The sequence below is a fragment of the Rosa rugosa genome, chromosome 3, assembly GCF_958449725.1.
Source record: "Rosa rugosa chromosome 3, drRosRugo1.1, whole genome shotgun sequence".
Classification (NCBI taxonomy): Eukaryota; Viridiplantae; Streptophyta; class Magnoliopsida; order Rosales; family Rosaceae; genus Rosa; species Rosa rugosa.
This window is the reverse complement of record NC_084822.1, coordinates 1,018,906-1,034,564: the sequence shown is the minus strand read 5'-3', so window position 1 is coordinate 1,034,564 and position 15,659 is coordinate 1,018,906. Positions and strand designations below refer to the sequence as shown.

At 38.5% G+C, this 15,659-nt stretch overlaps 1 long non-coding RNA gene across 1 annotated transcript in view; it reads right to left on the bottom strand.

The window, feature by feature from the left end:
* LOC133739951 (uncharacterized) overlaps nucleotides 1-5,660 on the bottom strand; it is a 63,661-nt gene extending 58,001 nt beyond the window's left edge. The window contains exons 1-2 of the long non-coding RNA XR_009860923.1: nucleotides 5,368-5,660; nucleotides 5,210-5,278 (exon numbers count right to left, since the gene is read on the bottom strand). This is a non-coding gene — a long non-coding RNA (uncharacterized LOC133739951). The remainder of the gene's footprint in view (nucleotides 1-5,209; nucleotides 5,279-5,367) is intronic.
* Between the last annotated feature and the right edge of the window lie 9,999 nt (nucleotides 5,661-15,659).

Genomic DNA, 15,659 nt, shown 5'->3' with positions numbered 1-15,659 from the left:
GGAATCTGCCACAAGCAAGTATAAATCAATTTGATTTAGAACTCCCTAAATATCTCTTTTAGGTTGTAGAAACCAAATTGAGTTAGAACTTCTTTGACACAAAACAGATTTCCGGCAGACTTGACCTCAGTACACTAAAACCGTCATAACTTCTTCAAAAAAATAGATAGGGAAAATTTCATAAACAGTACACTAAGTAAAGACCACTAATAATTCTTATACATAAAGTTCCAAACCAAACATTTCGGTACACGAAATCTGAAACTCGACCCACTATCAGTACACGACGTCAATTTTTGACACCAAAATGTCCATTATGCCCTCAGTTTTTTTTTTAATAATTTTTTTTTCTGTTATTTTTTTTCTATTATTTTTTTTCCTTCTTTTTTTCTGTTATTTTTTTTCCTTCGTTTTTTCTGTTATTTTTTTCTATTATTTTTTTCCTTCTTTTTTTCTGTTATTTTTTTTTCCTTCGTTTTTTCTGTTATTTTTTTCTATTATTTTTTTTCCTTCGTTTTTTTTGTTATTTTTTTTCCTTTGTTTTTATCTCTTTCTTCTTCCTTCTTCCGGGCTCACTCCCTCGCTTCCAACGCCGCCTTCCTCACCTCCACGCTCACTCCCTCGCTTCCAATGCCGCCCTTGCCCTCCAATTGGTGAGATTTATGGTCCTACAGCTTATATTTGTAACTCAGCCAATATTTAGTCATGTGAAAAGAAAGAAAGAGATAAAAATGAAGGAAAAAAAACGAAGGAAGAAAAAAAAAATAACAGAAAAAATTAAGGAAAAAAAATAATAGAAAAAAAAACAGAAAAAATGAAGGAAAAAAATAATAGAAAAAAAAAACAGATAAAACAAAGGAAAAAAAATAACAGAAAAAAAAAAATAGAAAAAAAGAAGGAAAAAAAATGAAGGAAAAAAAAACAGAAAAAATGAAGGAAAAAAAAAACAGAAAAAACGAAGGAAAAAAAAATAACAGAAAAAAAAATTTATTAAAAAAAAAAAGAACTGAGGGCATAATGGACATTTTGGTGTAAAAAATTGACGTCGTGTACTGATAGTGGGTCGAGTTTCAGATTTCGTGTACCGAAATGTTTGGTTTGGAACTTTATGTATAAGAATTATTAGTAGCCTTTACTTGGTGTACTGTTTGCGAAATTTTCCCAAATAGATATTGATGCGCTGTAAAACGTTCTGAAAACTAGACATCCGTAGCTTTCCAACCATATATAGATCATAATTTTCTGAGTTCAGAGCTGTCCTCAGGGCTCTGTTGAATTTGACTGATCTGCACAGGCAGATTCCGAATCTGTAATGGATTTGACTTTTAAAGCACAACTTGTGTCCAATTTGGTAATGATCTTCTTGAGACTTTTAGATGCTTCATGGATGTTCTATACACTTCTCCTAGCTTCCACAGGTCTCCTAGTATGAGTAGAACTCAATTTCTTCATTTCTTTCCATTTTCACGCCTTGTATGCTCTCCTTAGCCATTTTTGGACTTTGAGACTTAATTTTACTTGTAAAACACTAACTAAGTTAAATTGATCAAGATAAAGGAAATAACTTAGCAAAATATAGAGTTTAAACATTATAAACGTCACATTTTACGCTCTTATCAAATTCCCCCACACTTAATTTTTGCTAGTCCCTTAGCAAAATCAAAAACTAACAAACCAAAAAGACTAAGACACAAAAGAAAGAAACCAACGAAAAATTGACTAAGTATGGAAACAAAAACACAAAGACTCAAAGAAACCAAAAACGTAAAACACAAAGCAAAACACAAAGAAGAAAAACGTCACACATAAAAGACTAAAACAAAAACTAAATTCAAAGACAAAGACCAAGTTGTTGACATCACAAAGACCTCTATTGCCCTTTAACATATTGTCTCAGAAATCTCATACTTTCAAGTCACCAAGATTAGCACTTAACCAAGAATCACATCATCAAGATATTCAAGAGCTAATTACAAAATATAATCCACATATAAGCATGTAAGACTTGGGGGTAAACAATGGCGATGGGTGGAGCTCAACATATTTCAAACAAGTCATGATTCAAACCTCACATGGATATATCACTCTTTCTTCTCTCAGATTCAAGGCTCATGCTTAAAAGCTTATAATCACTCAATTATATGTGAGAGAAAATATTTTGAGGCAATCAAATAGCTCACATATATAAGAAATGAAAAGCACTTTGTGAATATAATTTTTCAAGATCTCATGAAAGATATCAACTACATGCACGAATAAACCGAAGCCATAAGTTCAACAGTTATAACTCATCTCCACAAATCAAAGGCTGCCCCATTTTAAGGATAAAAAAGGTCTTTATAAAAGGTTGTAATGGGGCCAAAGCTTAAGGTTTAAAGAAACAAAGGGATAGGAAAATCACAAAGTATCCTAAAAACCTAGTGGAGCACTTATTAATGTAGAGAGACTAAATTTCGAATCCACCATGCAAACATGACGCCATGTATCCTCCAAAGCTTTATAAAGGGGCCAAGTGGCATCATGTTGGGCCTATGTTTCATTCTAACATTCTCTTGAACAAGTGTGAATTGGACAAAGACCAAATTTCTCAACAATGGGCCTTCACTTTAAAACAAACTCCAAATCCACTAAGTTAGGGGACTAAAATCCATAAACATAAACAATAACACAACTTTTTTTTTTTTTTTTTATATTGCCGTAATATTCTTTTTTTTCTTTTTTTTTTCTTTCGATTTCATTTTTTTTTTCCGGCAAATACATACAAACATTACATATGGACAAGTCTACCTTCACACTTGAACTTCTTCATGTCTTCAAAAGTCTTTCTTGACGCCAAAACTCCAAGTAAAGTCTCAAAAATATCCTCCACTAAGTCTTTAGAACAAAGGGTAAAGATATAACTATACTAAGGTTAAGGATTAAGGAATTTTGATGGTGATGAAATAAAAAGGCTCAATGTAGGCTCAAAATGGTTAAACTAGGGGAGTCCCATGACGGGCACAAATAAGGACACAGGCTATATTTGGCTATGGTGGTAAAAATCCTAAGTGCCTTTAATCCTTTCCGAAATCAGGGACATGTATTGATAAAAGTTTCAACAAGCATAAAAGTGAATTCTAGTATTCTCTAGTCCATCAAACTTAATCTATGGCATGTAATCAATCAAGATGAAAGAATAATGAGATCAACAAAATCATCGCCAAGAAAATAAGAGTATAATTCATTTTTTTCATTAATCACTCAACAAAGAAAGGGCACATGGCTCAAATTCTCACAAGGGTTATTATGAATCATAACTTATCATCCACATGTTCATATTCTGTACCACAGTTACGCATGCACCATATCTACTACACATTCATATGCTTTTCATAAATCATTGTCACGCCCCGAATTTTGAATAATAAATTCAAATCCGAAACCTGAATAATTACAATTACAAAAAACCAAATCTCGAAACTTCGAGTTCATTATTACAATTCACTCTCACAATATATTATAAAGCTCAAATGAGCATAACACACCTCACAACTTACAATTGTTGTAAAACTCTAACAATTGCTCTAACCGCACGATCACCGTCCTGGTTCTCCTGTCCTGTAGGATTACCCGCTACACAATTTGAATAGTGTACCGGGAGTTGCAACAACACAAAACCCGGTAAGCTTTTTACAGCCAGTATGAGTAAACAAGAAAGAACTGTTGATTTATTAGATTTCAAGACTACCACAAACCCACGTTACTTTCTCACTCTCATATATATATATAGACACTTATGAGTTACTCTCAATTTAGCTCATAAGATCACTCACTCTCATATATATATGTAGACACTTATGAGTTACTCTCAATTTAGCTCATAAGATCCCTCACTCTCATATATATATATAGACACTTATGAGTTACTCTCAAATTCGCTCATAAGATTTCCCAACATTTGGTAGACAGACTCATATATATATATAGACCCTTATGAGTTACTCTCAATTTCCCTCATAAGGTTACCATATATATATTGACACTTATGAGTTACTCTCAATTTCACTCATAAGGTCACTCCACATTTGGCAGACAGACTAGAGCTCTAACTGAACGTAACCACTCGTCCGGCCACAGACGTGATTACGATTTAGTACTATTAATAACCACCAGCCCGGTACGAGAGCGTGATTCACTAATAGATGCCATGGTCACCTCGTGACCTAGTGATCTCCACAGATCACAACAATTTATTGTTCCTCAACAATAAAACTCAACACCTCTCACAATATATTGTTTCTCAACAATAACTCAACACAACTCCAACAATACATATTATTTCACGTAATAATATATATACAGACATTCACACAGGAATGTCTAATACACCAACAATAGTTCATATGATTGCAAAATAAAGCAATTAAATATATTGGGTTCGTAATATGAACCACGTGAGGTTTACTCACCTCGATAATCCCGCTGCGTCTTCAATTCAGCTCAAAATACGATCCACAATCGTCCACCAACTCAAACCGTCAATCACCTAGTCCAATAATGATCTTGACTTAGCCAACAACTCAAATATGTAATTAAACGACGATCCAACGCTCAGATTCAAATTAAACGATGATCCAACGGTCGGATCTGAATTTAATGATGATCCAACGGTCGGATCCTCACGGATCGCCTTTAGGATCATCCTCCAAAATTATCACGAAGATCCAACGGTCAGATCTTCCTGAATCGCCTTTACTAACATCTCCACAAAATTATATGAAAATCCGACGGTCAGATTCTCACGAATCGCCTTCCGAATCACTATTTCTCAATTATACGAAGATCCAACGGTCGGATCTTCGCCCGTGACCTCACAAGGTCACCGGGACAGTCATACGATCAACATATCCAAAATTGAAGCAAAACCGATGGTCAGATCTTCACAGATCGTAAACCGAAGATAAACGTAAAAACGTTAAATAGTAACGTCGAAACGTAAATCCACTATTTATCAACCTTTTCTAACATGACCATGTTATATATCAAAACGCTCGTATGGATGCATAGATCATCGCCTAGATAATGAAAACTCGAAATATGGTCTGATGCGCCGCCACAAGCGGTGGTCAGTGGGCGGTCAACGCGGCGGTCAACTCCGGTCAACCACCTCAGATGGCAAAGTGACCAACTACAAACTGGTTCAAAATGAAAGGGTGATCGACTTCCATACCTGGAGCTAAGTCTGGTTTGGCCTAGATCGTCCTAGATCAAGCGTTGAAGTTGGATTAATCCGGAGCGTCTGATCAGATTCCAGATTAAATCAGGGACGTCGAAAAAGTCAAACCATGATCTAGCGTTCTATACAAAAAATCGTGATGAAAGGCTTACATGGGGATGATCAGCATGAGGAGGAGATCACGAAAATGGGGACGATCGGCCCATGCAACGCCGGAAAAATGGTTTTCCGGTCGGGTCGGGTTCACCTAGCTGGGGTGTCTTCGATCTCCATCTGGGGGCAGCGGCGGGGCAAGGCGGTGGCAGGGAGCGGCTGGGCGGCTCGAGGCGACCTCGGGGAGGGCCGGGTCGTGGCCGGAGGAAGAGCGACGGCGCCGCTGGCGTCGGGTCGGGTCGGCGGGTCGGCAAGGGTGGGGAGGGTTTTGCGCGAGAGAGAGAGAGAGAGGGGGGACTATTCCGCAAAAAAACAAATTTTTTGTCCTTAATGAAAAAAAATCAGATATTTTTCCTATTTATAGAAAATTCCCAATTTTCAAATATTCATAACTTAATCATACGAACTCTGAATATTGCGTTCCAAATGTCCACGAACTCGTATCGACGAGCTCTACAACTTTCATGAAGGAAGTTTTCCCAAATTTTGAACGTATAAAAAGTCAACTTTGTTGACCCCCTAAAAACGTTCGTTTTCGAAAATAAAATCGTTCGAACTAATTCCACAACTTTTCCAAGCTTCGTACTCGCTCCTACTATCGTGAAATCATTTCTAAAAAAACCACGGAATTTAATTTGGATTTTCCGGGGTATTACAGTCTACCCTCCTTAAAGAAATTTCGTCCCGAAATTTGAGCGTAAGTCAATTCCTCTTGATTAAGGTTGACCTAACCATCGAATCTCCATCTTTCCCAAAGCTGTAGTAATCTACAAAGCCTCAACCTTTGTATAAAAATACATTCCTATGGCCACTAAATCCTTTCATCACAAACGTAAACTCACACAACAACTGCTCAACAACACTCCACATCACATACACAAAATCGTCACATGGATCATCTCATAGATCCTCACTCTGTACTGGCATACAAGCACAGTAAACACTCCCACAAAGTGTTTCGCTACTCAATTAGCATCACGGTAAATCTCCATAGTAAAACTTAAGCATGCACCACTCTTCACAACCATAGAGATGCATCACTCAAAACAAATCATCCCCAAAAGCACGCCAATTAATTATGTCACCCAATGATGATGACTTGGGCTTGCTCAATCCTTGGGCTAAGCACTAGGGCTGGCCAATTGGGCCGAAGAAACCGAACCATCCACATTTCGAACCGGCCCAAACCACTTTGGGTTTAACATTTGGGCCTACTATTCGGGCCGAACAATTGGGCTTACTATTTGGGCCTACCAATCGGCCCACCAACTTCCAGCTCGGCTACGGTATGAAATTGTACATACCGTATATACGTATACATACCGTACAGATCGTGTATACGTATGCATACCGTACAACTGTATATACGTATGCATACTGTACAGACCGTATATACGTATGTATACCGTACATACCGTATATACGTCCGTATATCAAGCATATACGAGACCCAAAAATATTTGTAAGAGGTAGGGTTCGAACTCCCGACCTCAAACACGAAGGTTTTGCTCCCAACCACTGAAGCAAGAGCTGCCTTCATTAATATATGCTCACGTGTTATATTTATTATGTCATAAGTGACATAAATGAAATAACGGGGAAGGCAAGGTTCGAAACCTCAACCTGCCGCACGAAACCTTTGTCCCCCAACCACTGGAGCACAAGCTGTGCTTAATATAATGTGTACAAATTTTATACTTATTATGTCATAAACGAACATAATAAAAATAAACGAGAGGCGAGGTTCGAACCTCAGACCTCTTGTACACGAACTGTACACTCAACCACTCGAGCACGGCTGCTCACGTTATTATCCATACCAATCCTTTTATTTAAACCAACTGTTTCAACTGTTTCAACAATTCGGCCCAAAACATCCAAGACTGTTGCAGAAACCCAGCCCAACGTATCCAAAACTGTTTCAGAAACTCGGCCCATCATGTCCAAAACTGTTTCTGAAACTCGGCCCATCAGGCCTCCACCCACAGCTACAGTGATGCCTTGATCCGAGACAGGCCCAAGTACGGCCCACTTGTGTCACGGCTTATCCCTTCCGTGATTTACGGCAGTCAAATCTGCTTTCGGCTAAAGCTGTCTGCCACAGCATCTCGAGGTTCGGCCTGTCCCCTTACACGCTCTCCACGCGCCAACAACTTTTCCGGGTTTTCGGATGACTTTAATCCAACGCGTGGATTCAAATTCTGAGATCGTTCATCCAACGGTGGAGATCTGCTCACCTTGTTCTATAAATAGGTGCATTCTGGGGAAAAACTGTTCACTCCAAAAGAAAAGAAATTTTCTTCCGAGCTCAAGCCTTTCTCTCTCAACTCTTCAGCCTTTCTCTTCTCAAATCCTTTCTTCATCAATTTCAATCCTTCTCTTCTGATCTTCTCTCCCATCTAGTTGATTCAATCCCATCTTTCCTCTGAACTTTCAGATCTTCAATCTTTTCCTCCAAATCTTCAATCCTTCTTTCTCAGATCTTTTCTTCCATTTGAAGATTCGATCCCATCTTTCCTCTGAGAATCTCAGATCTCCAATCACCAGTTCAACAACTCCAATCCTTCTAACAAAATCTCCCTCAAACACTAAACCATGTATTCCTCGATTTCCACATCCTCTCACCCCATGACCCAAGAGCCACGAACTCTGCAACTAATGGAGCTCCAAACCCCGCAACAAATGGAACCACAACAACAGCAACCAACAGAGGAGGGAGGAAACACCCAAGCAGCTGGAAGTAGTGCCAACATGGATTTCTGGCGAAGCCGTACCAGGTGGATTCCTACTCCAGAACAAATAAGAATCCTCAAGGATCTTTACTACGTCAAGGGATTTAAGTGCCCAACTACAGAGCAGATTCACGAGATCTGTCTCCAGCTGAACCAGTATGGGTATGTTGAGGGTAAGAACATTTACTTTTGGTTCCAGAACGTCAGGGCTCGAGAGAAGCAGATGAATAGGTGTAATCAGGCTGCTCCAGTGCCCATGAGAACTAGTTCTCTTGGTACTGGTAGATCCATTGATCTCAATTTTGGGTCCACTGGTTCTACTGGTGCTGGTGGATCCATCGACATCAATTTTGGGCCAGCTGGTGGATCCATTGACATCAATTTTGGGTCCACTAGTTCTACTGATGATGGTAGATCCATTGATCTCAACTTTGGTTCCACCTATTCTACTGGTAATGAAGGATTTCTTGATTTAAATTCTGTTTCATATTCTTCCTCACACTTCAACACTAATACTAGTACAACTCTTTTGGCACAACAGGAGGACAAACATCCCTGCAACAACGAGGAGGAGATCACCAGGAGGTTCAAACTCTTCCTCTGTTCCCCGTGCACGGCGAGGACGTCTTTGGTAACCTGAAGGCTACTTCCGAGGAAGGTAGCGCTTTTGGTTACTATTCTGGTGGCTCAGGCGGTTACCACAGTGGCTCAAACGTTTCTCTTGAGCTCAGCCTCAACCCATCCGGAGCTGCTGACTAGGCTTAGTATAGCATAGTCCTCGCTTTTTTTTTTTTTTTTTGTAATATAAACTCAATAAGATGGTGTGCATGTTTTCTTTCCTGTTTGTTTAACCAACAACAACACCAAGGATCGAACCTTGGTCACCCAATACTGTTTTCAAAACCATAAACAACTCTACTGCACACATCTTTCATAATGATGCAATAAAAACAATCACTCAAAAAGAATCCAACAATCAATTAAGTCGCATCGAGGTCTAGCTAGTATCCTCTGAGTCAAACCAAACACAACAATTTCATCGATAGGATTAGGGATTTATAAAGCTAAACACATCCTGAGTTAGCTAGGAAAAACCCACGTTTTTAGAGTTACTCTTACAACTCTTATAGAATCTCGATAATTCCATCTATCAATTGTTTCAACAAAAACTCACCACAATTCAATCCCTAACATTTAGCGATTCAGAAATCAAATCAAACTCCATATCACATAGTAATTCACTTGAACCACTATGGATACCTAACAAAATCACTAAAATCAATATCCGAAATTGCGTTTAACTATAACACCTAAAATCAATCACCAAAGGCACACACTCTCATCCAACATCATTCACAAGAACTGATTCTAACTCTCCCAATTAATTACACCAAAATCAACTCCATTGCAAAACTTTAAGTGTCCCGCCTACTTAAACTTAAAACACACAACAACTTCAAATTCACTGCAGCCCATCTCCATACTACGATCCAAAACTTAAGAAAACTAGTTCACCACACAAAGGCCACAAAATTCAATTTCATTCACTTGAACAAAACTATATTCACAAGTCACGGTCAGGTCATCAACCCATGGTGTTCAAATGAATAAATTTCAAATCCAGTTTTCCTTGTGAATCGTAACGTATCGTTCCAAAATGATGCAAGTAACATCAACCACGTATATAAGACACATCTCGCGAACTCAATTCAAATTCAGAATCACCAAAACTACTACTAATTCCAATTCTACCAACAATCCTGATTCTGAAGGAATTATAGTACTCAACGACAACCCAAAACAATGGTCTCTCCTCTCTAACCATCGAGCACAAAATAAAATTCTTGTCTCGCACCTTAAACCCTGCTTAACAACTTACAAGCACAAGGAAGAAGTAACCGCAATAATTCCTTCCCTAACCGCAACACTACTCACAACTCCACATGAGTCAAGAATCTATTCAAGAACATTAGTATATCCAACTTAAAAAGGCAAAATTACCATCGATTAATACTCGTATCCACATTACAGACGAGCATAGGTCCAGACCATGCCTTCAACCAAACACTTCAACAATCAAAAGAACCTCATTTCCATAAAACAATCCTCGTTGACTTAACAGAGTTGAATCAAGAGGTTCCTATTCCTCAAGGATTGTAACTCGCGGCCACTGAACTTATTCTCATACGAACCTACAAGACAACTGTAAGGTTCTAAGTACAACCCCTTCGAATATCCATCACCTAAGGAGTATAGTATGCTTGGCTAATACTTGTATAACACTTAAAACACAGTATAAGTCAAATACAAATTCATATTAACCAAGTCAATACTATAGGGAATGTATTCATGTTCCCTAAACGACCTAGCGGCCTAAACAACTCCCAACACTCACGCATACCCAATGACTTAGCCAATACCAAAGAGCACACGATGGGGATCCGCTGCAGACGGGCCATCACTCGGAAGGTATTGACACATCACCAAATATGCACCTTACGCTCTGATACCAAACTGTCACGCCCCGAATTTTGAATAATAAATTCAAATCCGAAACCTGAATAATTACAATTACAAAAAACCAAATCTCGAAACTTCGAGTTCATTATTACAATTCACTCTCACAATATATTATAAAGCTCAAATGAGCATAACACACCTCACAACTTACAATTGTTGTAAAACTCTAACAATTGCTCTAACCGCACGATCACCGTCCTGGTTCTCCTGTCCTGTAGGATTACCCGCTACACAATTTGAATAGTGTACCGGGAGTTGCAACAACACAAAACCCGGTAAGCTTTTTACAGCCAGTATGAGTAAACAAGAAAGAACTGTTGATTTATTAGATTTCAAGACTACCACAAACCCACGTTACTTTCTCACTCTCATATATACATATAGACACTTATGAGTTACTCTCAATTTAGCTCATAAGATCACTCACTCTCATATATATATGTAGACACTTATGAGTTACTCTCAATTTAGCTCATAAGATCCCTCACTCTCATATATATATATAGACACTTATGAGTTACTCTCAAATTCGCTCATAAGATTTCCCAACATTTGGTAGACAGACTCATATATATATATAGACCCTTATGAGTTACTCTCAATTTCCCTCATAAGGTTACCATATATATATTGACACTTATGAGTTACTCTCAATTTCACTCATAAGGTCACTCCACATTTGGCAGACAGACTAGAGCTCTAACTGAACGTAACCACTCGTCCGGCCACAGACGTGATTACGATTTAGTACTATTAATAACCACCAGCCCGGTACGAGAGCGTGATTCACTAATAGATGCCATGGTCACCTCGTGACCTAGTGATCTCCACAGATCACAACAATTTATTGTTCCTCAACAATAAAACTCAACACCTCTCACAATATATTGTTTCTCAACAATAACTCAACACAACTCCAACAATACATATTATTTCACGTAATAATATATATACAGACATTCACACAGGAATGTCTAATACACCAACAATAGTTCATATGATTGCAAAATAAAGCAATTAAATATATTGGGTTCGTAATATGAACCACGTGAGGTTTACTCACCTCGATAATCCCGCTGCGTCTTCAATTCAGCTCAAAATACGATCCACAATCGTCCACCAACTCAAACCGTCAATCACCTAGTCCAATAATGATCTTGACTTAGCCAACAACTCAAATATGTAATTAAACGACGATCCAACGCTCAGATTCAAATTAAACGATGATCCAACGGTCGGATCTGAATTTAATGATGATCCAACGGTCGGATCCTCACGGATCGCCTTTAGGATCATCCTCCAAAATTATCACGAAGATCCAACGGTCAGATCTTCCTGAATCGCCTTTACTAACATCTCCACAAAATTATATGAAAATCCGACGGTCAGATTCTCACGAATCGCCTTCCGAATCACTATTTCTCAATTATACGAAGATCCAACGGTCGGATCTTCGCCCGTGACCTCACAAGGTCACCGGGACAGTCATACAATCAACATATCCAAAATTGAAGCAAAACCGATGGTCAGATCTTCACAGATCGTAAACCGAAGATAAACGTAAAAACGTTAAATAGTAACGTCGAAACGTAAATCCACTATTTATCAACCTTTTCTAACATGACCATGTTATATATCAAAACGCTCGTATGGATGCATAGATCATCGCCTAGATAATGAAAACTCGAAATATGGTCTGATGCGCCGCCACAAGCGGTGGTCAGTGGGCGGTCAACGCGGCGGTCAACGCCGGTCAACCACCTCAGATGGCAAAGTGACCAACTACAAACTGGTTCAAAATGAAAGGGTGATCGACTTCCATACCTGGAGCTAAGTCTGGTTTGGCCTAGATCGTCCTAGATCAAGCGTTGAAGTTGGATTAATCCGGAGCGTCTGATCAGATTCCAGATTAAATCAGGGACGTCGAAAAAGTCAAACCATGATCTAGCGTTCTATACAAAAAATCGTGATGAAAGGCTTACATGGGGATGATCAGCATGAGGAGGAGATCACGAAAATGGGGACGATCGGCCCATGCAACGCCGGAAAAATGGTTTTCCGGTCGGGTCGGGTTCACCTAGCTGGGGTGTCTTCGATCTCCATCTGGGGGCAGCGGCGGGGCAAAGCGGTGGCAGGGAGCGGCTGGGCGGCTCGAGGCGACCTCGGGGAGGGCCGGGTCGTGGCCGGAGGAAGAGCGACGGCGCCGCTGGCGTCGGGTCGGGTCGGCGGGTCGGCAAGGGTGGGGAGGGTTTTGCGCGAGAGAGAGAGAGAGAGGGGGGACTATTCCGCAAAAAAACAAATTTTTTGTCCTTAATGAAAAAAAATCAGATATTTTTCCTATTTATAGAAAATTCCCAATTTTCAAATATTCATAACTTAATCATACGAACTCTGAATATTGCGTTCCACATGTCCACGAACTCGTATCGACGAGCTCTACAACTTTCATGAAGGAAGTTTTCCCAAATTTTGAACGTATAAAAAGTCAACTTTGTTGACCCCCTAAAAACGTTCGTTTTCGAAAATAAAATCGTTCGAACTAATTCCACAACTTTTCCAAGCTTCGTACTCGCTCCTACTATCGTGAAATCATTTCTAAAAAAACCACGGAATTTAATTTGGATTTTCCGGGGTATTACAATCATAATTAACCAAAGAATATCATCAAATATTATCCCAATCTTGTGATCCTCTTTTAGCCTTAATTTCAAAGATATAAGCTCATCCTAGACAGTTAAAAGACATCCTAAGACTCAAAGAAAAAAACAATTTTTTTTTTTTAATATTTTTTTTTTACAATTAAATTTAATTTCAACACTTAGGTACGGGAACAGGGAGTCTCGATGTGCAATGGGACTGAAACAGCTACCCTTTTTCAAGACTATGTTTAATCCAATATACCTTAGTGTATCACAACATTTTCTTTTGTTATAAACATTTTTTTTTCTTTATATGACTACAAAAACTAACTACTAAAAACTTTCTTTATATGACTACAAAAACTAACTGCTAAAAACACAATAAAGCAATAATCCTTCCCCCATACTTAATTCATGCATTGTCCTCAATGTATAAACAAATATGAAGCATGCAAAGCATAAATCAAGCATAGAAGAGAAAGTTATCGCAACGAAACCTAAAACAACTTAAAATTCATGAAAATAAAAGAGAAGGAAGAGTTCAAGAAAGCAAATCTGCGTTTGATGGCTCCTCCACAGCTACGGTTTAAATGGGTTGCCTCTCATGCAGCGCTTAATGTTTAAAGTCTTTCAGCCTAGACTTGTACTTCCAGTTATTCCTTTGGTTGGAGGAGAAGCGTGTGGAGAGTGGCAGCCCTTTGGCTGGTTTCAGTCTCCAAAAGAGGGTCCTCATGGTATGATGCAGCAGCGTCCTTGCGAGGAAATCCAGGAGGATAACTCTGCATGTTATTGACTTCCTGAGCAAGCTTGTTCATTGCAGTGTGACAGCGGATCAAAGAGAAGTTCATCTCAGAGGTGTAATCGATCATGCATGTGACTCACCAATCTGTCACCATAATACCATTGATAGGAGCATTTTAATGTGATATTTTAATAGTTAATTCCTCACATTTTGCTTAGTTAATTCCTTAACGAATCGATTTTTAATTCAATTTTTATTTTTAGGTACATTGGAGTAGATGATGATGAAATAAGTGTTAGGTCCATAAAATGATGGATAAAAATGGAAATGCACTAAAAAGGTCAACTTTACACATTTTCCTACTCCGGCTAGGAGAAACCAAGCCAAGCAAGGAAGAAGGAGCGACCACCTGACCAACTGAACTTCAAATGAGCTGAAACCTTCCAGATCTATTCTAGACATCCTAAGAAACATTTCTTATGAAGAGTGCAAGAGCCAAATAGAAGTGAAAGGCCTTCAAACAGTCAGCCCAATTTTCTGCAGAAGCAAAATTGAAAAACTGGACCTGTAAGGAGTCCAGCAGTGATTCCGGCCCATAGGAATGGAAAAAAGTTCTAAAAATTTGACAGCATGATCTACACTCATGGTGGATCATTTAATATGAAGAAGTCACGGGCAAAATCTGAAGTCTTTGTGGAGAATTAATTGAAGAAAAAATGAGCAAAAAGTGACTAAAACCTAAAAAATTCCATTAAGTGTTTAAGTATTCAAACCTAACAAATTCCATTAGTGTTTAGATATTCAAACCTAACAAATTCCATTAATGTTTAAATGCTCAAACCTAACCCATCATCATTTATTTGAGGCCAAATAGTTTTGTTTGGTAGCCTATAAATAGAGGCTACAACAAAGAAGAAAAACACATTCCTTCATCCATTTCATCTTCTTTGTCTCTCCATTTCCTCTCCATTTTTCTCTAGTTCTTAGTTTCATTTCTTTTCATTCTCTGGCCTTCTAGTTCTGCATTTTCAAGTAAAGAGGAGAAGAAGAAGGAGCCGTGAATATCATATCCTCCATCGTCCACCTTGAAGGCTTGCTTCCAAGATTCAAGATTCCAACATTTCAAGCTCTCCATCTCCATCTCCAACTCACGGAGTAATTCTATCTTTTTCCTTGTAACTTCTTTTGGTTTTCTTTGTTTGGATTTGTAGAACTATGAATTTTAGTTAACAAATAATGTTAAGGGCAAAGTTTAAAGCCCGTCTCTATGTTTGGATAAAAGTTGTGATTTCTTTGTGTTGATTTTTATGTTGCTTATGTGAGATTGCTTAATTGATTTTGGATTATAGAAAACTTTTATATGTATGTGTTCTTTGGCGGCCAACTTAGGATATATGCATGTAATTGAAGCTAGATTTAAGTAGTAAAGGCTTTGGACAAAAGTCGAAATCAATTAAGGAGGATTGCAAATAGGTGAACTTATTCATAACTAGGTTGTGCACTTTGGTTGACATCCTTTCTTTGTTCTTCATGCATTGAATGTGTACTTGATTAGCTAGCTTTCTAGACTATGATTGCATGTTCAATAGGATTGATTTAGGTGCTTTCACTTAGATTAATTATTCAAGGAAAGTAAAATATGGGAAATCGTTTGCTTA